Source organism: Molothrus aeneus, chromosome 4 (genome assembly GCF_037042795.1).
Source record: "Molothrus aeneus isolate 106 chromosome 4, BPBGC_Maene_1.0, whole genome shotgun sequence".
NCBI lineage: Eukaryota > Metazoa > Chordata > Aves > Passeriformes > Icteridae > Molothrus > Molothrus aeneus.
Window position 1 is genome coordinate 23342933 of NC_089649.1, and position 24180 is coordinate 23367112.

Consider the following 24180-nt stretch of genomic DNA (forward strand, 5'->3'; position numbering starts at 1 on the left):
AAATTAGAAATCAGTGATGGTTTTTGTCTGTTGTTTTTTTTTAAAGATACATATTGACTCATCCACTCTGTTGGATAATAATTTTATCAGGACTGAGGGGCGCTCAGTGAGAGTTTTACAATACATATCTGGTTTATTTTACAATTCAACTACTTTCAGTTGAAGAATTTAAAACTTGCAGAACTTGGTGATGTCCCACACAGGAACAGTAGGTGCAATAGGTGCCACTTTATCAGTACTGAGCACACAAGGTTCTTTCTGAGTTTGCAGGACTCAAAGCAAACTCCACAGTCAAACAACACTTTTGTTTGCTATTTTACTGTTGCATCACCACTGCCTACACAAAGCAATTGCCCTCTCAGCACTCTCCCAGTGAGAGAGTGTTTAAAAAAATCCTAAATGCACATTTATTATTGGTTTTAGCAATGCTGTCCATATAAAATAACCCATCATTTCTGAGCAGAAAAAAAGAAAAATAATAATACTGGTTTGAAAGACAAAAAATTTTTAAAAGCCCTGCAGCTGATATTTGATAGCTTTTCTGATACTGACTGTTTCATAAGCGAAGATCCATTTCCTTTCTCCCCTAAGGGATTCAACAGCACCAAACTCAAGAGATGGTCTTTCCCCCATGATGAAGAAGGTGATGAAGAAGGGAACAACCATCTTTGATTTTGTTACATCCATGTTCTCCATTCCACTAAATAATTTTAAATGCATCATTTCCCTCCAAATCTACAGGGATTCCATACAAAAGCTACACTAATGATCAGTGAAACAAGCAAAACAGGCAGAATAAGCACTCCATCTCCCAACATCATTAGTGCATATTTGGCACAATACAGTATCAATCACGTAACATGTTTAGAAAACATTTAGTAGATGTATGAGCACATCTCTAAATGTCCATCTGCCCAACTTGCATATCTGATTTTATAAGTGCCAACTAAAAAGAAAACTATTTTCACTATAGTTTCAGGGCATGCAATAGGAAGGTTGCTCAAACATAAAACTGATTTTCTTTGTCATTTCTCTACACTGCAGTGTACAGACTTATTCTGGCACATAAAGACCCTTTCTCTTAAGATCTGCGTAAACAATGAACAATCCTTGTGATTTCTCTTTTGCAAACAGAAGTGCTTTTCTGTTGAAAAGTGGGAGGAGGCAGGAATATAAACTTTAAAACCTTTTCCAGAAGTGATTTCAACAGTTTCAAACAAAGAGTCCTTCCTTACAAGCACTTTTTTTGAGGGGGCAATTTAAGCTTTGTATTACAAAGATATCTGTAACTCATTATCAAGCGAAATACACTTGTTACAATGCCCTGAAGTTCCCAAACACCCCCTGCATTTCTGTAACTTTCTCCTCCAAGTGTGTTGTGCCAGCTATCCAAAGGACCATGCATACTGGGAACAAAACTTTTCCTTTTCAACTTGAAGAGTCATGACTGTAAATTTGAACAATACTAGAAGTCACCATTCTTCAAAGGAAACTGTTGCAGGCTTGGTTGCATTTTAACAAAAGATAAATAGAATTTTTTCTTAGATAGAAAGCAAGACTGCTGGTCAAGAAAGTCTTATTTCAACAGCCTTAATTATTTATGAAGTACAAGATGTGGATTTGAGAAAGTCAGTACAGCCTCTTCTAATACACCATACAAAAGCTAAAAAAAGGTCATCTTACCTGTATCAAAACTGCCTCTTTTTTTATGGGTATAAAGGTTGCCAAAAGACTGTGTGTAATCTTCCTGACTGCAGTGATTATTTGAAACTTGAGATAAAGCTGTTCAAGTTTCCAAATCTCTCTCAGACAAATGCAGCTTTTTTTGCCGTTTCAGGCTCCTTTCCTTCTTTCTTACACAGCCAAAGTCACCACAGCTGAAGGAACAGGGCGGGGGGCAGGGGGGAGTTATATATTATAAAAATCCGTAAGTTACATTTGGAAGTGGCAAATTGTTATTTGTAAAGAGGTACCAAACATTATGTTTTGTGAACAGGTTAGTATTGTTTTGAACAGAACAAGCATGGAAAACTAAAATGGAAGTATTTGATCAATGCATATGAATGTAACTTTACATTCATACGTATCAGCTGCAGGTCTGGCCCAGCTTCACTGGATTAAATTTATATAAATTTAATCCAGTCACGTGCCCTGATCCTTCAGCAGAACTTGAGACCCAAGGGTAAGATTACCTCATGGGTTGCAAAAGGTGACTTAGAGTAAACTACACAGGTCTCAAGCCAGGCTGAGCTCACCCCGGTTACAGACTGGGTGATCAGACTGTACTGTGCTAAACTGAAACACCTAAAAAACAACATTGTGTAGTTTCTGTTAAGAGAACAGTTCTGTTCTCAGTTCTCTGAGTTTCCAAAAGGATAAGAAATTACATGCTGCTCTGTCCTCTCCATATCCTAACCCAGAAATGCTTTTTTGAGCAGATGAAGAACAATGAGCAAGATCCATTAGGAGACAAAAGATTCAGAATGGAATCATGAACTCTATCACAGGATGCTGTGGAAATCAAAAGCTTAATGGCATGCAGAAAAAAAATAGGTAATTAACAGATGGCCCATAGCTATTGAAATGTGATTCTGATGCAGCTTCTGGCTCAGAAAGTTTTTACACTGACACTCATTGGGAGATTGAAATCAGGAAAAGATTGCTGCATGCATGTTTTGTTGGTTAAATGCCTCTTGCCCTGGAGAAACTTTACTTGCTCCACTTGAGACAAAACACAGAGGGAGGCAGACCACTCACCTAAGCCCCTACAGTCACACCCTAGGAAGGGCCCACCTTGGCACAAACACAGCCTGCTATGGGGATAAAGCACACAGGAACCCAGGAACGCTCTCTGTAACCCCACTGGCAGAAAACAGATGTTCATAAGAAGACTTACACCTCTCACCAGGATTAACTTTGGATTTTCTTGACTATTATGAAAGAAACTCCTGCATAGCCTAAAATTATTTGGAAGAAATTCCAGTGAGCAATAAAGAGGTGGAAGTTTACCTCATTATCAACAATTCATTTTACAGAGAAAAAGCCTCAATTCTCCACAGACATCTAATAAGACCATCTGGTCTAACTATAAATGGTCACTGCTGCAGAGCATGCAAAATCTTGATTTCCTTCATTTCTTTCCTTTTTTATATAATAATTTTCAGGAGAATATTAAAACATTTCTCTAGAGCATTAGCCTTACAAAAAAAAAACAATTGCATAGCAGTATTTTCCCAGCCATAAGTTTTCTATTCACAAATGAAACCCAAATGTTCTTATATTTCTTTTCTATTAAGATTAAATGTATTTAAAAGTAGAAGGTGTAGCAGTACTTGTTAGCATGCTTGTGAAATTCACATGCTGTTTTCTGAACTGAATTGACCAGCATTTCAAGCCATACATAATTTATTCTCAGTCTTGCCTGCATGGAGGAAAAATATTCTTTTTTTGGTAAGGATGCATCATCACACAGCACAGCACTGCATTTGAAGACTATTGGGGCAAACACTAACAGGCCAGAAAACCTTTGAGAGGCACTTAATCATAGACTGACCAGCCATTACTAAACATAAGGAATTTTGCACCTCAGCTGACATTCTTAAATAACTTGGCACCAGTTTTCAAGTAAAAGGACGACAGCAGCAGCCAAGCAGTAAGAGGTTAATGTGAGACATGCATAAAGCAGTGTACATTCAAGTGTGGTTACATTAAACACTTGTGAGAGGTGGAAGCCTTGTGCAGGCACCTCATTTCACCTTCCTTGTGACAACACAAACACACCAGCCAAAGCCTGCCAAAGCTGTCAGGGTTCAGAACCAGAGCTTTCAGGCTACAGCTTTTCTGGTTTATTGGGGTGGGGGGGTTTGGGGGGGTGTTTAAGTCCTGTATTTTGGCAGTGTGAAAAACTCCCAACTTGCCCTTCTTTGAGGAGCCACAAGAATTTTGTGCATGGTGTTAGTTAGCATGGAGACTACCAGGATTCCTACGGGCACTACAGTGCTCCTGTATGCTGTAGGTTATTCACTGAGCAAGGCTTCCTGCTGTGATTCAAGCAGCACAGCACAGAGCAGAAGGTACAGTATTTTACCAACAGCACAGTGGTGATCAGGACAACATGAAGTATAGCAGTTCACATCCTGAAATACAGTCAGGGAAACACACAGTACCTGAGCTTTGTACATACATAAAGCAGTGCTGACAAGTTCCTAACTGAACTCTAAAACCCCAAATGGACAATTTTTCCCAAAGAACTTCCTCTGCAGCAGTCTGTGCTCAGACTCAATCAAAGTTATTTCAGCTGCAATACTCACTGCTTCTCTCAAGTATTTTATGCCAAATAAGTCCTTTTGCTTTTTAAGCCAGGGCAAAAAATGAGCTTAATGTATGTGTCAGGTTTTGTCTGTGTCAAAAAAGGATTTAGTTGTTGGTTTTGTCCCTTTTTTGCTTTTAAGTAGCTCTGACAGAGAAAGAGTACCAAAGTAGAAATCAAAGTTTCACATAGTTTTCTTCTCTCCTTCGTGCCACGGATGCGTACTCTGCTTAAAATATGTCACTTAGCATTCTCTCAAGCAGAACAGATAGGACATCCTCTCAAGTCTACAGCTTTCACCTGAACCAGTATCACATGGAAGGGAAGTACCATAAGTCTGCTCTTGTTTCTGTTTCCATATGCCCCAGTTTCAATGACTTTTCCATTCTCAACATAAATTGTTAAAGCATTTCATTTTCACGTGGCTAAAAAAGTGTGCTGATGAAAGGAGAGGCAAACTGCCCAAAGCACACCTATACATTTGCACATCTATGCTAATGCTCTCTTCTAAAGCCCCTTTCTTGTTTGCCTTGAGATTAGCAGCAAGAAAACTCCATGTACTACAGTCAGTGAATGAAGGTGCTGATGAAGATGCTGCGTAGGTGACTAATTACCATTTTAGTTCATGGCAACATTCAGACATAGAATACAGGATGTCAAACCTATTTCCATTTTATGTGCAGTCTCTAAAAAACTTTATACTATATTTCACAGATAACTGTCTTGGTAAAATCTTTTCCTTCCCAACACAAAACCCACATATGTGGAATTAAAAAAAAAATTAAAAGATTTCCCAGTTTCCACACATTTTTCTCAGCTAAATCAGAGGCTTGATTGATTTTTATAGAATTTTCCAAAGGAGAAAAACAGACCTGAGAACACAGTGAGAAAAGCTGTCTGCTCCATCTTGCAAGGATCCTTTGCATGATGTTTTCTAATGAAAAATTAAGCACACATGACCCCCATTTTCAGAGCAAGACACTATGGCTGTTAATGTATGTTTTGTTTTCACCAGTATGGGGTTTTCCATTTCATCTGACTAGAAAGCAAGATATATATATTCCCCCCACTGCAGAGTCAATTGCCATCAGTTTCTTACTGTCTTTTCCAGTTCCTGAATTGTAAAAGCAAGACATCTGCTTTCTGTTACTGTTGCTCTACGTATTTTTTTTATTGCTCTCTGGTGGTGCAATTGTATGCACTGCCAATCAGCTTGGAGCAAGAGTCCCTTAAGACTAAAGTCCCTCTCCTCTTGTCCACAGAACTTGATATTCTGGAAAACACAAAAAGGAGAAGGAATTATGCCCTATTTCCCCTGCTCCAAATTTTGAACAACTCTTCTCAAGCCTAGACAAAATAAATTTAACTCTTTTCAAATGCACACTGAGACTTTTCAAACTCAGGTCCTGATACCTAAAGAAAATACTTAATTTGGAGCAGATTTATTTTAAAGAATAAAAAATTTTAACATACCAGTCACTTTTTAAAATTCCTCAATAAAAGCTTTTGGGAGTTTTAACATTTTTGTTTCTAGCTCATTTCCTAAAACTAGTACCTTTTTTCCCCCATACAAAAATCAAAGACCATTAAGGTAAATACCCCACCGCTACCACACAGAAACATTCAAAAAGCCTAGAGTTGAAGTAACAGGACACCTCCATTCACAGTCACTTTGGTACACTCATCTCACATAGATTCCATTCTTTCTCTTCTTTTTACTCTCTACTGGAATTTGTTTCACCACACTCTCTCTTTGGGCTCTCCTTGAGCCCAAAAGACTTTGCAGAAAGACTGAGAAATCCTGCTGTACACACCTTTCCAAAGATCTCTTCCCTGCTTTTGCTTTTGAACTACAGTAAGTGCTACATGTCCTTCTGTTTTTCCTATCCAGCCTTGTTCTCATCAACACCATCCCATCTCTAGCTCGTACCTTGCCACTGCAACATCCATGACTGAAGTTGTTTTCTATTTGCAAAGCCTTCCAAAAATCATGTAAGTGGTGTTGTAGTAGCATATATAAACAGTAGGGGCTTAAAATACAAACACATGCAGGAGAAAAGTGTAAAATAAAATTAGATAATTGGGAAAAAACCTTAAACCTGAATTTGACATCCTCCTATCATTACACTCATCATTTATCTTAGGCATGTTGACAATGCAGTCTTCTCATTCTGGCATACAAGTTAGGTATAAGAAGAGGTATAAGGGCAAAGAAAGCATTTTTTACTTCAAGCCAGGGTGAAGGGAAAAGGTCTGGAAGCAGAACTGCAAATGGGTCATTTTCCAGGTCTGTTTTGCTGCCCAGGGTTAGCAGCTTCCAGCCCCTGAGGGCAGCTAGGCCTCTTCTATCTGTCGTCTTCCTGCTGTTGTGCCAATTTTATTCATCCCCAAACCCCCCGACCTGAGCTTCAGACCATTTAGGTGCATCCCCACCATGAGTCTTCACATTCTTTTCCTGAAGCCGCTGTTCCACTAAAATTTTGAAAAGTAACACCACACCCACAAAAATCCAGAGAATACATTCAGTCTCATTAGGAAACTGATACACAAGTGCTCACTCATTCCAGTTGCAAGCAGTAAAGTTGTACCATCTACTTCAGGCATTTGATACAGCAAACAGAAACAATTTGAGCTAGTCTTTTTCCCTAGTAACAAATGGGCATTTACATTGCCTGCACAATTGATTGAACAGCTGAGAACATCAAGAGTGCAGAGCCAGGAAACACAAACAAGTTGGCTTGTCAACGCAGCAGGATACCCTGAATGCTCAGCATTTCCTTTTGGGAAAGCAGTCTCAGCTCCTAGCTGTGCTTGTAGGCTGCAGAGAGGGAGTCCCAAAATCTTCTATCCCAGCTACACAAGCTGCCACATCCCAGGCTGTTTCATAGGAGATTCTTTCTCAGAGATTTCATAGGAAAATTCAAATGTCAGAGATTCATTCTCATGTGTTTGCTTTGCAGAGAAGCAAACACGTGGAGGATGAGGGAGGAATGAGAAGACTGAAGCAGTCTGGACAGAGGCAAGTGAACACCACCAGCTTTATAGAAAAACTTGCGGCAAATTTAACTTTGCTCTCTTTCTACTTAAAAAAAGAAAAAAACAACTAGCACAGAAAAGAGTGAGCATCAAGCAAACGGTGAACACACCCTCAAAATACAAACACACACACAACTTTTCCTAGGAACTTTCTCAACAGCTTTATTGCATCTTCCCTCCACCAAATGCTCATTCCTGGTTCTCTTTCTAGAGTCCCCCACAATAAAATGCTCAAAACCATTTGAAAGTTACTGGGACCACATATATGAAGAAATCATAGCTTGAAAAGGTAGGAAGTGAGTCAGTGCAATTTAATAGCATGCCAAAAGCCATGTTCAGGTGTCCAAAGTCCTGGCCCTGATATGATGTGCTTGTATAGCTTATCACACTTCTCATCTGAGTCAGAGTTACAAATTCTCTAGTGGCAAATGCCCAAATGCATGGTATATGTTAATGCATGAAATAAATCAACTTACGTCGAATGTGGGGTGATGCAGGAGAGAAGCAGACACCAGAAGGGCTGTGGTGGGTTTATCAAGAGCTGACAGCCTACCAAGACTTCACTTTACAAAGGTGTACAGAGGCCAGTAGTAGTTTGTCAACATAAACAAAAGGAGAACCTCAAAAGCCAAGCCCATGCACAACTTCATTTTTCAGGGAGATGTAGGGGGGAAAAAAAAAGCCAAATGTAAATAGGCAGGTATCTAAATTATTTTCTAATACTCATGTACAATTGCTATCAGCAATCTGGACACACAAATTACAAGACACATGTTGCATAAATACTGACCAAAATTCTTCATCGCTTGGCATTTTGTAATCATTGCAAGAGAGGGAAATGTCTTGAACAGAGTAGTATTTTTAGCCAATATCACCATTTCCTGAGTGTTACACTAACTGCCCAGAAGTAAAAAATTCAGATTATGTATTAGAAATGGTTCTACAAACCTCTGAGTGCAGCTTCCAGAGACACTCAATGTCTGCTGACCAGAAAGAACTTTGAGAAACTCTTTTCCAGAAGTTAATTCAGCTCTGCATTTTGTCTTGCAGTGTTGCTTCTTACTAATTCTAGAGGTTACTGTACATAGATTAAATAAGTCTATTCACCAAATTAAGCTATGTTTTTAATTATGTTGACATTAACCCACGCTTTAGTATCTGTATTTATACTATATCTTTCCAATTTCCAATAAAAGTAAAATATGCAGGAATTGACATCAATTTGTCCTTTCTGCAATAGCACACTTCACAAGGGCAAAGTAAACAAAACTGTGATTTTAATTTCTTTTCAAACACAAGCGACATGGAACAAATCGAACAAATCGGAGGCAACAAATGGTCACAGTGCTGTTTACCTGAGGGGTTTGTTCCCAGGCAAACATTCCACACTTTGGCAGTAGAAAAAAGAAAAAAAAAAAAGGCAGCTATAAACCAGCTGCTTGTATAAATGAAACAGATTGCTGACCCTTTGTCTGGTTTGCAGACAACACCAAAAGCATCTCTATTGTTTGTCATTCTCAAATGAGGTGCCGGGGGCTTGACTAAACAAGCAGACAAAATCCTCTTCACTTCTGTTAAGATTCCCCTTCTGTTAAGATTCCCCTGTTTAACAGCCTGGGGTGGCCTTGCTGCTGACACTTTGGCTGGACTCGTGCTGAAGATACACATACAATGCTATCACTGCAATTTACTTTGAGGGTTAAACCTGCTTTAAGAATAAACGCATTGAAAAAACAGAACTACACTGGAAGATTTCCAGTTCCCTATGACAGAGCCTACTCTTCTCATATAATTTCAGCTTAGCCAACAGTATGAGCAATATCACCTACATCATATAAAACGCTCATCTGCTTGCAAGTCCAAACTTTTATTCCCAATTTTACTGCCACTTTGAACTACATTATTTCTATAAACTGTAGTTCCTGATGAATCCACCAGCTTACCTACTGTTTGCACAAACCCTCTCTGCTTTGCACAAACACTAACAGTTGATTGCTCCACCGACACCTAGCAGTAAAACAAGGACTAGAAAACGTCTTTAAGGGATCTGGAAATGTAATTGCAGTACATGCAGATGGCTCCCTAAAAGAAAAGCTATAAAAAGCAAGTGACTAAGACCCTTGTGCTGCAAAGCTGTGCTCTTGCAGTCAGTCTTTGCATACCACTTTTTCAAAACATCATCCCAACAAAAAAATCCCCAACAACTGTGCACAAAAGACTGGGTTTGGTTTGACTTCATGCACTCACCCATCACTCCAACTTAATCCAGCAACTGCTACTCCTTGTAGGAAAAGTTTCTTTCTTTCTTTCTGCTCAGCCCCAGAAGGGTTTCAAGGCACCAAATACATGAGCAACACAAAACAGTTATTTAACTATAGAAATATGAATACTAGGTAAGTTTCCATGCCCAGCTGGACATTGTTATAAAAGTGAATAAAAGAAAGCATTTATTTTTTGCTATTGAGTGCCAGCAGTAAAACTCATTTTAAAACTTCAGCTGTTTCCCATGGAACAGTCAACCCTGCACAGGATCTCAGAAGGGACATCCGCAATCCACACTCTCAACTCCAGCCTTCCAGGCAAAACCCAGTACACTTGGCTTGATCAGTTGGAAGATAACAAGACTTTCTAGAGCACTGCCTTCAAGAATCCCACAGAATCCTGTTGGAATAGCAATGTGTTAGGGCAAGCAGACCTCTGTCAGACTGAGGGGCTCAGAAAGCCTCCTGACCACTCCTGATAGAAGATTTCTCAGCACAAATAAAACAGGCAAGGATAGAAAGAGATCAAGAAATGTATGTTTTAACAAACCTGGGATAGAAACCAGGGCAAAAGCACCAGCCACGACATTTCCTCAACTTTACTTAAAAGGCTTCATGTTATAAAGAAGTACAACTCCACACTACAGATAATCCTATGTATTAGCTAACAGATAATTCTAATAATGCATTTATACAGCAAAGAAGGTGTATCTCAGCTGAGAACGGGGAAAATTAATTCCTGCTAAAAACACCAATGTCAAGAGGGTACCCTGGTAGAGGAAGGGTAAAAACTTGAGCATAAAGGAGAACATTCGCTGCATCGAACTGCCAAACCAATCTTGACAGCTCTCCGCCTACAATGTAACTTTAATCCATGCTAGAAAAGAAACATTTTGCAACACAAAAGGGCAGGCACAACACTACATAAAAAAACAACTTATTTCCCTTATCTGAAAAATAATGCTTAAGTTTCACCCAAAGTTAATAGCATCAGAATTTCACTTTTCAGCCACTAATTGACAAACACAAGCAACAGGAAAGGATCCAACTTGAAAGGTATGTTTTCCCAGAAAAACGTTTGGAAAGGAAACCACTCTTAAGACAGCTTCTCCTGCTTTTCAGCCTTGCTTTTGTTTAAGAGCAAGTATATTTGGAAGCTGATTCTAAATTTGAGAAGTAAATGCAAACAGAACAAAAAGTTCAACTGAGCACGAAAAAGCAGTATCAAACACATTTTTCCTGTTTTTCAATAATTCCATTTACTGATCCTCTTTGAAGCAACTGAAACTATTTGTATATTGACAAACATGCCCAGGAAAGTCCAGAATGCTCTGCCTGCCTCTCTTCCATTTCAAAACACTTCAGCCTGGAAAATTTCCCCATTAACCTATGCTGTTGTTCATCCACTACAAGGACATGAGAAACCTTGCAAAGCATGAATTGCTTTCCTTTAACTGTATTTGCATACATTTAGATATTTCTTTATCTGAGCTGAAACATCAGGAAACACAAAGACACCTTAAATCTGGTCCTTCCCTACTGCACAAACACTGCAATTAACCCTGCACTGGGCTACCCAGAGACAGGGTAAGAGAAGAGGTCTTCAACAACACACAGCTGTAACCACGACTATGGAGCTATCAGCAAGAATCCTTTCCAGCTACGCATGTCCTTTCCCTCACATGGTGAAGAAAGGTGACCACAAACAAATTGGAACAGCAGGAGGGCTGAACATGTGGGACATAGAGATGGAATGAAATCTAACAATCTAAACACAGTATCATATACTTAAAGACTAAGAAAATAACTGCTATAAGCTGAAAATTTATTCACTGGAAACACAACAGAAGACAGCCCTGGAATTGCATGCATCAATCTGTGAGCTAGCAAGTTGATGGAATACAGAAAGAGAAAATACTTGACATTTAACACAACATTCTCAGAAAGAATGTAGCTGCTTTCTAAAGGTTTCCCTCACTTCCACCATCTCTGCAAAAGTGTAAAATGGCGAACACCACCAGTACAGCTATAGCATAAATCTTTGCGGGCTCTTCTTTCAAGTGTCCCATTGCAACTGGCAGTGTCCAGCTGTAGGAGTTAAAGCACATGGGCTACAACTCCCATAGGAGTCTCCACCAACACTCACCAATTAAACTGGGTTCTCAGGATTTTTGTAAATGGACCTATAACACTTTGTATGTGGCTGGGCATGTCAGCATAAAACTGCACCTTCATTAACTACACTTTACTCTAAACAAAGCTAGGAAGAAAAGGCAGCCCAGAGAGTGTAGACTTAAATGCAAACACACAAACAGAAGCATACAAGATTACGGCCCCTAACTCCTTAGACTGACAAGGGTTTTTTATTAAGGAACACGTTTTCAACATCTCCATCTGTGACTGCTGAACTCTTGGTCTCCCAAGTAAATCACCAGGCTTCTGTCACACAAACAGCAAGTGAGAGGGTTTTCTAGGATCAGGCCCGTAATTGCTTTGCTCCCAAGTCACTCATTATTAGCCCCTTCCTTCCCCTGAAAGCACAACACACTGTTTCCAGTGTGGGGTGGGGTTCTTCAGTCCGTCCCATTTAGATGTGTCTGCATAAAATCACCACCTTATTCCATGACATTTGGTACAGCTGACCCCCATTCACACGGCAGGCATGAAAGGAGCCCAGTGTAGTGGAACTACGTTCCCGGCACGGCCGCGCTCCTCTGGCTGCCCTCACATGACCTCTGCTTGGTGTCTGTCACTGCCAAATGGGCAGAGCACACACAAGTGCAGGGTGGCGTGTCACATCCTCTCTCTCGACGCACCAAATCGAGCAATTAGTCTCTACAGCAGGCACCCTCAGGGCATTGAAAAGAGCGAGCAAGGGGAACAGAGTGCGTGAAGACAGAGAGACACCACGGATTGCTTTTTGTCTCTCCTCCACTTAATCCGGTAATTAGCACTACCAGCTTTTGCCTCCGGCAGAGCAGAAGGAAAAATCCTCTATGAGTTGAAATGATATGTCCCAAATTAAGCAATGGGGTTGCCGCCCTGCCTGCCATTACAGTCAATATATATGATTTTTATGTAGCAATGCAGGACAACAAATCCATCCATCGTTTTCTACGCTGTCAGTCTGGTCTATCACCAACTTGGTGGAGCTCCTACTCCTGCCTCTCCTACACAATTCCTACAAGATACGGATGTTTGAGGCTGTGCTGCAGGAACTTATCAGCCCCAATTTGTAACATGTACAAGCCCCTGCACTCTCAACCAACATAATCACATTCTGCACAAACAAAGAGCTTCTAGTCAGCCATGAGAGCTTGTGGAGGCTGGAGCTGCGAAAGAAGCAGCAGAAGGAGAAAGCCCACACTCCACAGCGTTCCAGTGACTAAGAGAGATTAGATTTGGCTGCTGGCTGAGCTGTCTGTCCCCATAAGACACTGCATCTATTATCTATCTAAGGGCATGAAACACAACTAATTTTTTTATTTAATGTTTGAAAAAAATACACTGTTTTAGTTCTCCAGGCAAAAGATGCACAACAACCAGGATATACAAACATACCAAATTGTGGCACAATTCCCTCTATTTCCCTTTTGACTTTAACAGTAGCCAAGAACTACTAGAAGCTTTTGAAAATTCTCTCCATAATAATTGCTAATGTCCACAGTGCCTGACTTAAGAGAAACAATTTATTACAATTACCTTGTTAAAACTGAGAAGTGGACCAAAAAAGCATAATGGGAAACCGGTAAACTTTCCTTAATTCTGTTGACATTAATTCACATCACAGAATTAGAAGGCTAAAAACAGTACCATTCTCTTTGAAGCCACCTGCTCCATCTCCTCTTAAAATGTATTTTTATTTTAGAAAGAAAAAGTTTAACAAATGTCCACCTGCTTTACCAGATTTTCTGTTCCTAAAATTGCATGCAATCAGTGTTACTAATGAAATTGATTAACCTCTTCATTTGAGAATAGCTACCTGTATTTTCCTATTCTCCCACAGTTGTTTTTTTTAAATGGTTATCCCTCTTGAAAAATTAGGGCATCTTATAGATCACAGATTCCCTGGAGAAGACAAAATAAAGAGGTTTCCCAAATACAGATTCTGTTCTTTTCATCAATTGAAGGATTCCCTCAATTCTCGGTTCCCAGCAAATATTAAATAACTTAATCCAGTTTGAGTCCCGATATTCATACATGCTTATAAAACACATCAATTTCTTTCTCAACAGATCTCACTAATTAGTGTAACACAAACAGATCCTTCCTATTTCTGCCACAAAATCAACAATAAATGGGAGCACAACCAAAGACCCTAAGCTGCCTGATACTGTGTCCTATGCACAAGAGACTTCTTTGGCTACTTCCCATGTGTTTCTATGCGGCCTTCCCATAAGACAGGAGTGAAAAGCCTGGAGGTTTGCACCAAAGTAAGGAGACAGCTATTCTGTGGATCAACCTCCACTGACAGAAGCAGTGCAATTAAGAGCTCAGCTTAAGCCTGACTTATACTTTCTACTTAATTCACTCTTCCAAATCCTGTCACCGAGGGCTTTCTGAGGAATGCAGCCACCCCAGGACTGCAGGTGCACACGGGGAAGGCAGTAAGGCAGCTGATAAAATCACCCCAAACACACGTATGTGTATACTGGCCCCACGCAAGCATTTAGAGCTATGGAAAAAAGATCTCTGCCACCATGCACGGTCTTCCAGGGCAATGAGAGATACTAGTAAATGCAAAACCAGAACTTCGATACATTCATATAATAATAAAATTTTTCATATTGATCAGAATATTTTTTCTGGCTTTAAAAGACAAAATATGATCAGACACTAACAAAAATACTACCTGGATCTCAGACTCTTCTACCCTTCCCATTTTTTCCTTTCTTTTCTTTAGAGTGTGTGGCTCTGAGTCCTTCCTAATAATTGTTCTGCAGTTAATCTTACAAACTGAGATTTTTATTCCTGTGTTCAATGATGCTGAAAATTGCCCATGTGAAGAAATCCTCTTGGAATTACACCAAAACTCCTGCTATTCTCAGCACGTACAATGCACAGTATGCTGAGCTGCATGGTAAGCATCAAGGTAAGTCTTCATTTGCAAAAAACCTCACTTCATAATGAAAATTAACATACCACCCTGCCACAGCTTACAAAACAAATCTGAAAATCTAATAAAGAAACCCTGAAAAATACGATTATCTGTCTGTAAAAGCTGTGGAGGTGAGCTGTGCTCAATGATCTGCCCGGGGTCTTGCGCAACATCTGCCAGAGTCCCAAAGCGGTATCTTGGCTGTGCTTCATTTTCAGAGATGTGCACTTCAGTAGTCTGAGTAAGTAATCAATGCAGCACAGTCCACCTCATTATTTAGACTTTTTTTAATGTATCCTTACATGAAAACTTTCACTTTAGATTTTTTTAATCTGAATGTGCGCCTTAGAAACTTCTTTGATTCACTGTAAAAAGATAACAATCCAGTAACATGGACATCTTATCAAAGGTGATATACTCTAACCAGTAGTCCTTCATCTATCCCTGCTATGCCTTCACAAAAAGGCACTGAGAAACACCTTCTAACTAAAATGTATCATTTTTATCAGTCAAATTGCAGGCAGACATCTATTTTTAATACTTTTGCACAAGGCCATTGCTACTGATTTTGCATAGGAAAAAAACTCCCTATGGAAGTAAAATTTCTTTCACCCTGAGAGTTGTCATCACCTGTATTCTTCTACTGCAAAAGATCTGCCAAAAAAATGTTTACACAGAAACAATCTCATGTCCCCATCACCTTTCCATCTACCCAAGAGCAAGAGCTTTGCTAGAAGCATGTGTATGAACAGCAGTTTTTACACAAGACATCTGATCTACTTTTCAGGGAGTCCTCTTTGAACACGCCATTTGTCCTGCAGCACAGACAAATGCATTTCCATTGACCTTTCCTACCAATTGTTCAATTCCATTCCACAAAAGCAAAGCTGCAACTTGGACAATAAATAGGGTCAAGAAGTGTTTATTCGGTTAGGAAGGGGAATTCTCCACTCAGATATTACTGAGTGAATATTATATATTCTTACATCAGATTACAAAAAATAGGGCACACTTCAGTGAAATTGTACAGTATGTTTTTTAAAAATCAAAGAGTGATTGGGAGTAATAGATTGAGATTGATACCATTGTATCAGAGATAAAGAAAAAAGAAACCAGCCCCAAGTTAGGGCAGTGACCTCTTTTACCATATTTTAGAAGTCATGGAAAAGCATCCAGCGAGTGCAGTATTTCTCGTCAGAAATCTAACACCTAATATTTAATATATATTTATTCTATCACTGAAATTGGTAACTCTGACAAGCCTTTTTACAAAGTTTCAATTAAGATTCTGATAAAACTTATATGCAAGACAAAACCACTAAGACAGAGAGTACAGCATCTAATTGATACGTTTGGCTGAATAAAGAACTAAAAGCAAGCCCCTTTTTTGTAGTCCCATGTTCAATTTAACATTTAGAATGTTTTATGCAATATCCAATAGCTTTATCTATTTGTTTTAATTTGTAATGCTTTTCATTATTAAAATTTGATCTGTCTACCAAATTAAACTACCTGGGCATTAGGGCAATTAACTGTAAATGTATTTCCTTCCAAACTAAGAGCAATACAGGAGTGGAACTGCAGCAAGTCTAAACAATATGAGAAAAATGAACTTTCAGCTATTATCAATCTCTTATGTACATCCTCAGTAAGAGAATTTATTTAGCACAAAGGAGCATGGTCAGTTCTGTTGTGTTTATTTACTTTACATGGTCAATTACAGGCATCCAGGACTAAGACTGCAGCTTGGTTTTGAGAACTGTTTTTCTCAAACACTATTTTCAATTTGCACTGTGGTATGAAACACAGAAAAGGGCAACTGTATAGGGACAAGAGATTGCAGTGGAAATTGCAGAGGAGCTAAAGTAACTGTGGCCATCTGTACTTGCATTCTGCACCAAAGCCACTGCACTTCACACAGAACCCAGGAGCTCCTTCCAGCTCTTGTGTGCTTATCACAGCCTACCTTGGGCCCAGAGCACTGGTCAGGGGTGACCACACAGCTGTTTCTAGAGAAGGGCTCTGAAATGTCTCTGCGTTAGCTCCTGCCCCTTTAACTGGGAGAGGGCTGACAAGCAAAATTCATTTTGTCTTGGTGTATAGAAGAAGATTCTCTGTTTTCTGTTGAAGACCTGAGAGCTACAAACTGAGAGCTAATCAGTTTTACACATGCAAAGACACACGGAGTTAAATGGGAACTTCTGTACAGTGCTTATACTGTACATAAAAAAAGCATGAGAGTTTACTACCACAAACAAATGCCTAAAACTACACCCATACTGCTTAAATCCTCATCATGCCAAAGGAACTTGAAATAACTTTGGAAGACAAAATCACCAAAAAGAGGATTACAACACAACCTATGCAAACTGTTGCATGCTTAGCAAAATTGAACATGAACAGCAGTGCAACGTTACAGTTGCTGATAAAAAGCCTTGGGCCTGAACTACAAGGCACTGCTCTTTACTTTTCACTAACCTTACAATTAAAATGACTTCAAAAACATATATAGACCATTCTTCTTTTTTAGCAGTAGTAACTAGAATGGGGACCTTTTATTAGCAATTCCTAAGGTCATGAACTTGTATTTACATACCAGACTGTTTGCCATGTAGTGTCAATAATCTGCTGATTAAAGGCCTCCCAAGTCCCACAGACACGATAGACCATGACAGCTTAATGACCTGCTTATTATAATCTGGTATAAGATACTTCTAGAAATTAACATTTTCTCATTCCATACTAGTCTTGGAAGACGTTTAGAATGAAGTTTAGAAACCAGGGTGAGAGACCTGAAGCTATAAATCAGACAATGAACTGAAAGAAGAGATGACAGCACCACCACCAGAGTTAATGAGCAGCTTGACCTGCAGCACACATGTTACAAGTTGATTATCAGGAGTGCCTGGGAAGTGGCTGCCCACAGTGAGCAGGGGCTGACCCAGCCATGAGACAGCAGCCACAGCACCCGAGTTCTCACCATGGTTTTGCCACTGACCTGCAGCAAGACCCTACACAGGTCACGTCCCTTCTATTGCCTCAGTTTTCCCTATCATCTTTTGTCTTGTCCAAATAGATTAAATTCTTCAGGACGCCTGTCTCAAAGCTGGCCATTGAGCACAATGCTATCCCTGTTGGAGAAGCAAAAAACCCCAGTAGTTTCTCAGGCTCAGGGAGGGTAAAGTGTTGATGAAACATTGGTTGCTCATTGTTCAATTAAATGAGACTGAATCTGGGGGATTGTGACAGATTATTGCTGGTTCACTTCCACTTTAACATACTGAACACACAAAGAACACAGCATGTGAAAAAGCATTTAGCAAAGGTTTCATTTTAGCAACACTGCCAACACTCACTGGCCATACACTATTACAGTGGGTTACAAATCCACTATTTGATAGATTTAAAGTCTAAAGAAAGGGAAGGGAGGGAAAAGGGAGATAAATGTAGGTTTAAAGGAATGGCTCTATGGACATTTGATAAAAATATCTAGGAAAACCCCAGAGGAGACAAAACAGAAATGCAGAGACCCATTTTTTCTAATGGCCTGTCCTGAATGCCAGTAGAAAAGAAATGTAAGAGAAGCTTTATCAATCATTCAGAAAGTTCTGACAAACTTTCATCAGCACCAGGATATTAAAGGCTGTTTTAGTACCATTTAGTCACAGCAGGCAGCTATATTTTAAAAGATGCAATTACCTTGTGTGACAAAGCCAAACACTTTTTTTTTCCATTTAAAGCCTGAGAGTCAAAGAAGGAAGAAAAGAAAAATAAAGCAAAGAACATAAAAAGCAGGATAGAGGCAGTTCATGCAACTTGTGCTGTCTACTTCATTTTCTCTTTGCCTATCCTAATTAAAGTGCATTTGGGATCAACATAATTAAGTCTAATAATGCCACAGAGGATACGAAGAGAGCAAGGGCACTAAGCTTGTTTGCTACAAGCTGCATGTCCTTGCCCTTGCCAGAATAATATGAAGTGCTGACCAGATTGAAACCTGTCCCTTGTGATATTTTTTGCCACTCCAGGACATCACAAATACAATTCAGAAAACACCAAGCTGGTAGTAGCAAAAATCACAGATGGACCCCAGGCAAGTCAATGAAAAGATACTAACAAAAACATGAAAACAGACAAAAAGGAAACCAAAACTGTGGTAACATTTCTCTCTGTGGCAGTACTAGCTACCTGCTATTTTGTCTGTTCTAAAATTCCTCATCTGTTCTGCGTATCCACCCAGTTCTCAGAAGAGGAGAAATTCCCCTGTGAAATGAGGCAGATTTCTTCCATTTCATTTGCACTGCAGATTGCATTCATTGCATTAGATTATTTTAAAAACAAACAGAAACCCTAAGAAACAAGAACAGAAACTTGTTCCAACATGCCTGTAGGCAACAACCATCTTTAATCAGCTCCTCCAGAGAAACAAAAGAAACCAAACCACATAATAGCTGTCCCATGCGCTGAAATATGACATAAGTTTACTGTTCAGTGAAAAAATGTTCATTCTTTAATGTTCCCTGACCATGTTATTAGCAATGAAGTCTGCAAAACAGATCTATCTAGTTTTCCATATGAATTACCAACTTTAAGTGACTACTACTAATTTAATGTAACTTGAACTTAATACTAGCTGTGTGGTCCCAAGGTGTTTAAAGGATATTTTCAAATTAGATTGTCGAAGGCTGAGTTGCTTTTGCTTTCTTTTTGTTTGTTTGTTTTTGTTTATTTTTTTGGTTTTGCTTATTTTTTTGCTGGGATAGTTTTTTTGTTTGATTGAGTAAGAAAAAACGTAAATTACACTTACAAATAGAAGGATTTCTAGGAGATTCATGTTTTCATCAACCAAAATGTTGACTCTGTTCATTCAAAGACTTGTATTTCTCCCACAGACTGTCAGCAATGACAAGACAAACTAAACTGTACATCAAAACTGGCAGAGTAGTCAAAGCGAGTGAGCGGCGCTCAGTTGGCGGCTGAGGTTAAACCACAACAGCGTATCAGAGACATGAAATAACACAGAATTCTTAACAGCTTGGAAGCTTCACAAGGTAGCATCTCCTTAAATCATAGAACCAGTTCAAGTGTTTTACCACACTCTTGCACAAGCTCTTCTTTACGAAAGTTCTTTTGTGTTCTTCCTCACATCTAATTCAAACCGACCCCCCTCAGTTTGAAAATGTTACCCTTTGTTCTATCACAACAAACATCTAAAATATTTGTTCCTCTAGGCCCTACTTAGGTACTGGAGGGTGCTGGAAGTTCTCCCCAGAGTCTGCCCCTTCCCCAGGCTGAGCAGTCCCAGTTCTCAGACTGTACAGCAGCTCCATTCCTCTGCTCCACATCCATGGCCTCCTCTGGACTCACTCAAACAGTTTTGTGTCCTTCCTGTGCTGAGCAACCCAGACCTGGATGCAGTACTCCAGGCAGAGTCTCATGAGAGCATCCTTTAAAATATTTTTAGGAATCAGTGGGAAAAGGATTTTAAGCTGCTGTTGCTGCTTTACAGTTGACAGAATGAAAACACAGGCTCCTGATGACCAGCTTTGTCATGTTTGCCATGTACCAAGACAAACTTCTGCCAAGCCTGGTTCCACTTGGAAAAACAACCGAGTAACCATTAACTCAGATATTTACTAATCTCCAAAATTAATAATGACTCTGAAGCAAATCAAATAATGAATGGAAGTTTCTTCTCCTCCATTCAGAGAAGGATAAACAACTACAAAAACAAAAAAATAGGCTGGCAATTGTCTCTGTATTTATTCCTTAGAAAAAAAAACCTGACAAATGGTGTCCCTGCCCATGGCAGGGCTGTGGAACTAGATGATTTAAGGTCCCTTCCAACACAAACCATTCTGTGATTCTGTGTTGGGAAGACTATTATTATTTCATGCCACAAGATTGCACTTCCCCCTGTGCACTTCAAGTGCTCTTAATGACACCCACTGCAATTTAGATCAAAAATGTTTCCCAGGGGACACTGACACTGCATTTAGATCAAAAATGTTTCCCAGGGGACACTGACACAGCAGCTATGCATTGTGCTGTTGAATTTATTTTGATTAATGTTAACGTACAAAGTAAAAACCCTATTTTAACAGCAATATCCACCCACAAGTTCCCTGGTACCTGTTCTGGGCCCCATTACCTTCAACAAGACTAACTAGTCTTGAGCATTTTGAAGGAATTTGAATTAAAAGGCTCTTATTATCAAGTTGGGGTAAATAGTCCTAGTGAGTCTACAAGGACAAGACAGAGAGAATGCGGAGAATAAGCTGAGTAAGCAAATCATTACCAATATCTCCCCACCAAAATGGAAAGACATGACAAGTAATTTCCAGGTACCTGTCCTCTATCATTCAATATTTTTCTTACCAACAGGATAAAAGAAAACAGCACATTTAATAGGTCTTCCTATAGCAGTCAGAATGAGACCTCATGTTTATTTTAACCAAGTCCAGAGATCTAGGCAGAATGAAACATCCATTCAGCAGAGGCAACACACAAGGAGCTACTCGAAAGCTGATACAACCAAGTGCAGAAGGGCAGTGCAGAGAGCAGCGTGTGGCAGCTCCTCACAGAAAAGGATCTAATACAGGATTATTCCAATGGCTGATGCTTGTTAAGACTCTCAATGCAAGTAAATTCTGCCCAGACTTCAAGATCCCAGCTATATATACACATATAGCATGTAGACTTCTCAGCATGATCCCCCACTTCCCATCCTTTTCCTCTCTCCAACAGCAACACCAAAGCACTGCTGTAATTCCCACAATAATTATGTGCTTCTCTGGCAAATCCAGTCACACATTACTTCCTTATTTAGTAGGCATCATTTAAAAAATTAAATATTAAAAATAATAAGTGTTCTAAAGAGCTAAGGTAAATTCTAAGTTGAGTCAACAAGAAAAAGCCATTACACAAAAACCTCTACTCCATATAGGAGCTTAAAATTGAAGCCATATATCCTGCAAAATACAGACAGTAATCCTTATGTTCTATTTAGTCCCTGTAAAGCTTAGCTGGATATTACATCTAGTTTTAGGCACTTAACTTTTATAAAGACATAGATTGCTTATAGTACCTAAGAAAGCAAAGAAGTAACTGTTTGCCTAAAAAACCCCAACAGGCTTAGAATCTTTATTTACAACACAAATGACAACAAGCTGGTAATAGACTCTAACCACTGCATAGAGAAAAAGGAATAACCTGTACTCTCTGTTCACAACAGAGAAGTATTAGCAATGGGCTAACATTTAATCAAAGATGAGTCAAATGAGATATCAAGTAAAACTCTAATAGGAGGACAGTACAAGACATCAGCTTCTCTGGTAAGTCCCTGTTCTATTGCCTTCTTGAGCCAAAAACATTGAATATTTGAGCCTTCCCTGTATGATCCATTATTAAGCTGTCTCCCGATTCAACAACACACTTGTCTTTTCAAAGAACTTTCTTTTGCTACTGGGAAACTGGGAGAGGCCCTTTGTAGCAATTTGTAATGTCCCAAGACAGTCCCCTGAACCCCAAGCAGGCTTTGGCCTGCTGGCTGGCACCCCTAGTGCACAAGGATGTCTGCACACACCCCCTGCCTGTCTTTGTCCATGTTTCTTCTATTCTATGTTCTTTTTTTCACATTTGAATTCATTAAAACTCCTTGCTTAGCTCAACATGCCTTCTTCTGACATTCTTGGCACTCTGCACATTGGGATGTTCTCAACCTCTCAATAAACTTTCCTTTAAGACCTCAATCAAAACAAACTATTAGCAGTTTTCTGTTGTCAAGTATCATTAAGAGAAGCTGATTTGGCTTCAAATTTATTTTTTCATCTGAGATTCAAGAAACAGGTTACAAGGTTGTGTTAAATTTCCAGAAAGTCAAATACTGCAAAAACAAGAAAAACTTGTAAAAGTAAGATGTAACTAAAGCTAGTACAGACTAACCTACAAGCTCTCATTGTAATTGTGCTGCCATGTCCCACGCCTTCAATGAATACATTCTTTGCTTTTGAGCTGAAAGCTTTTAGTTCTAGGACAAGAACATGTTGAATGTACTGAAAGGTTTTGTGAGTGAAACAAAAATTGCAAACTGAAGAGACTAATGTAGACTCCAGATCTGGCAGTACACACTAAGGATAATAATCCTCTATACCTCAACACTCAGTGCTATTGTTTAAAGTGGGTATATTACAGGTCACTATAAAAGGCTTCATACATGCGGCAAATGATCACTTGGAGCAATCTGACAATCCTACCTTTCTTTATCCCTAGGTTGGAAAGGGAGCTAATTCACTCCTCCAAACTAGCATCTCGCTGAGCCTCTGTCCTCCAACTGTGACAGACAATACACCCACTTCAGAATCATGGGCAGGAAAGGCCTAAAATAGTCAAATGGAGTTTCATGGTGCATAAATCACATACAAACTAACTGCTGCTCAGATGCTTTTTCTCATGAACCTTGTACCTTCCACACAATACCATGGTCTAGAAGAGATAAAATGTTAGTGCAGTTTGCCTTAGAGCAGCACAGATTTTTTGTTTTGGTTTGGTTTTTTTTTTTAAGATCTGACTTCTACTGCTATAAAGAGGCAAAGAAGTTTCATCAATTGGAGAAATCTGAGAGAATATTCTATGGCAAAATGCTGGCAACTGTCACATTCATCATCATAATATGAACATCAAATTCTAACTCTCTTTAGCCATTCCCCCCAAAAGAATAAACTGAATATAGTCATTTTTAAGGACCACATACAAAACACCAGTATTAGCAATGAAATTTATTTGCAGCATTTCGCTGCTTTATCCCCTAAACCCCTACTTTTGCATGCAGTCCCCATTTCTATCAGCATGCTGGTTTTGCTGGGATGGAGTTAATTGTCTTCACAGTAGTTGGTAGGGACTATATTTTGGATTTGTGCTGGAAACAGTGTTGATAACACAGCAATGTTTTCATTCCTACTGAGCAGCACTTGCACAGTCAAGGCCTATTCTACTTCTCATCCTGTCCCACCAGCATGGGTTGTGCACATGGAGTTGGGAGAGGAAATAGCTGGGACAGCTGACCCTGACTTGCCCAAGGGATATGCCACACCAAATGACATGTTCAGTATAATGCAAATACACAATGTGAAAGAATATTTTTAAAGTTTTAAAGCAAAAACCATAGTAGACCTGGAAAATAAGACATTTAACTGTCCTGCAAGGGTCTTAACAACATCCAGACCCAGAAATCACTGGATTTCTCAGATGGATAATCATGAAAGTTAACACCACGGAGTAATCAAGATTCTAGCCGCTTGGAAGTTTAAGACAAATACAAGACAATGTCTGCTAAAGACATGGTCCTGTTTAATTTCTTGATTTGTTTGAGCCATGGGCTGAATCCGATCTGAATATCTTCTGAAGACAGAGAGATGAATTAACCACATTACCAGCCAAACAAACAAGTCCATATTGAAACAAGAAACTTAGGAGAA

At 39.4% G+C, this 24180-nt stretch overlaps 1 protein-coding gene across 1 annotated transcript in view; it reads right to left on the minus strand.

Annotated features, from left to right (window-relative positions):
- Positions 1-24180, minus strand: part of TSPAN5 (tetraspanin 5) — an 82440-nt gene that overhangs the window by 24552 nt on the left and 33708 nt on the right. The gene's annotated exons all lie outside the window — the stretch shown is intronic.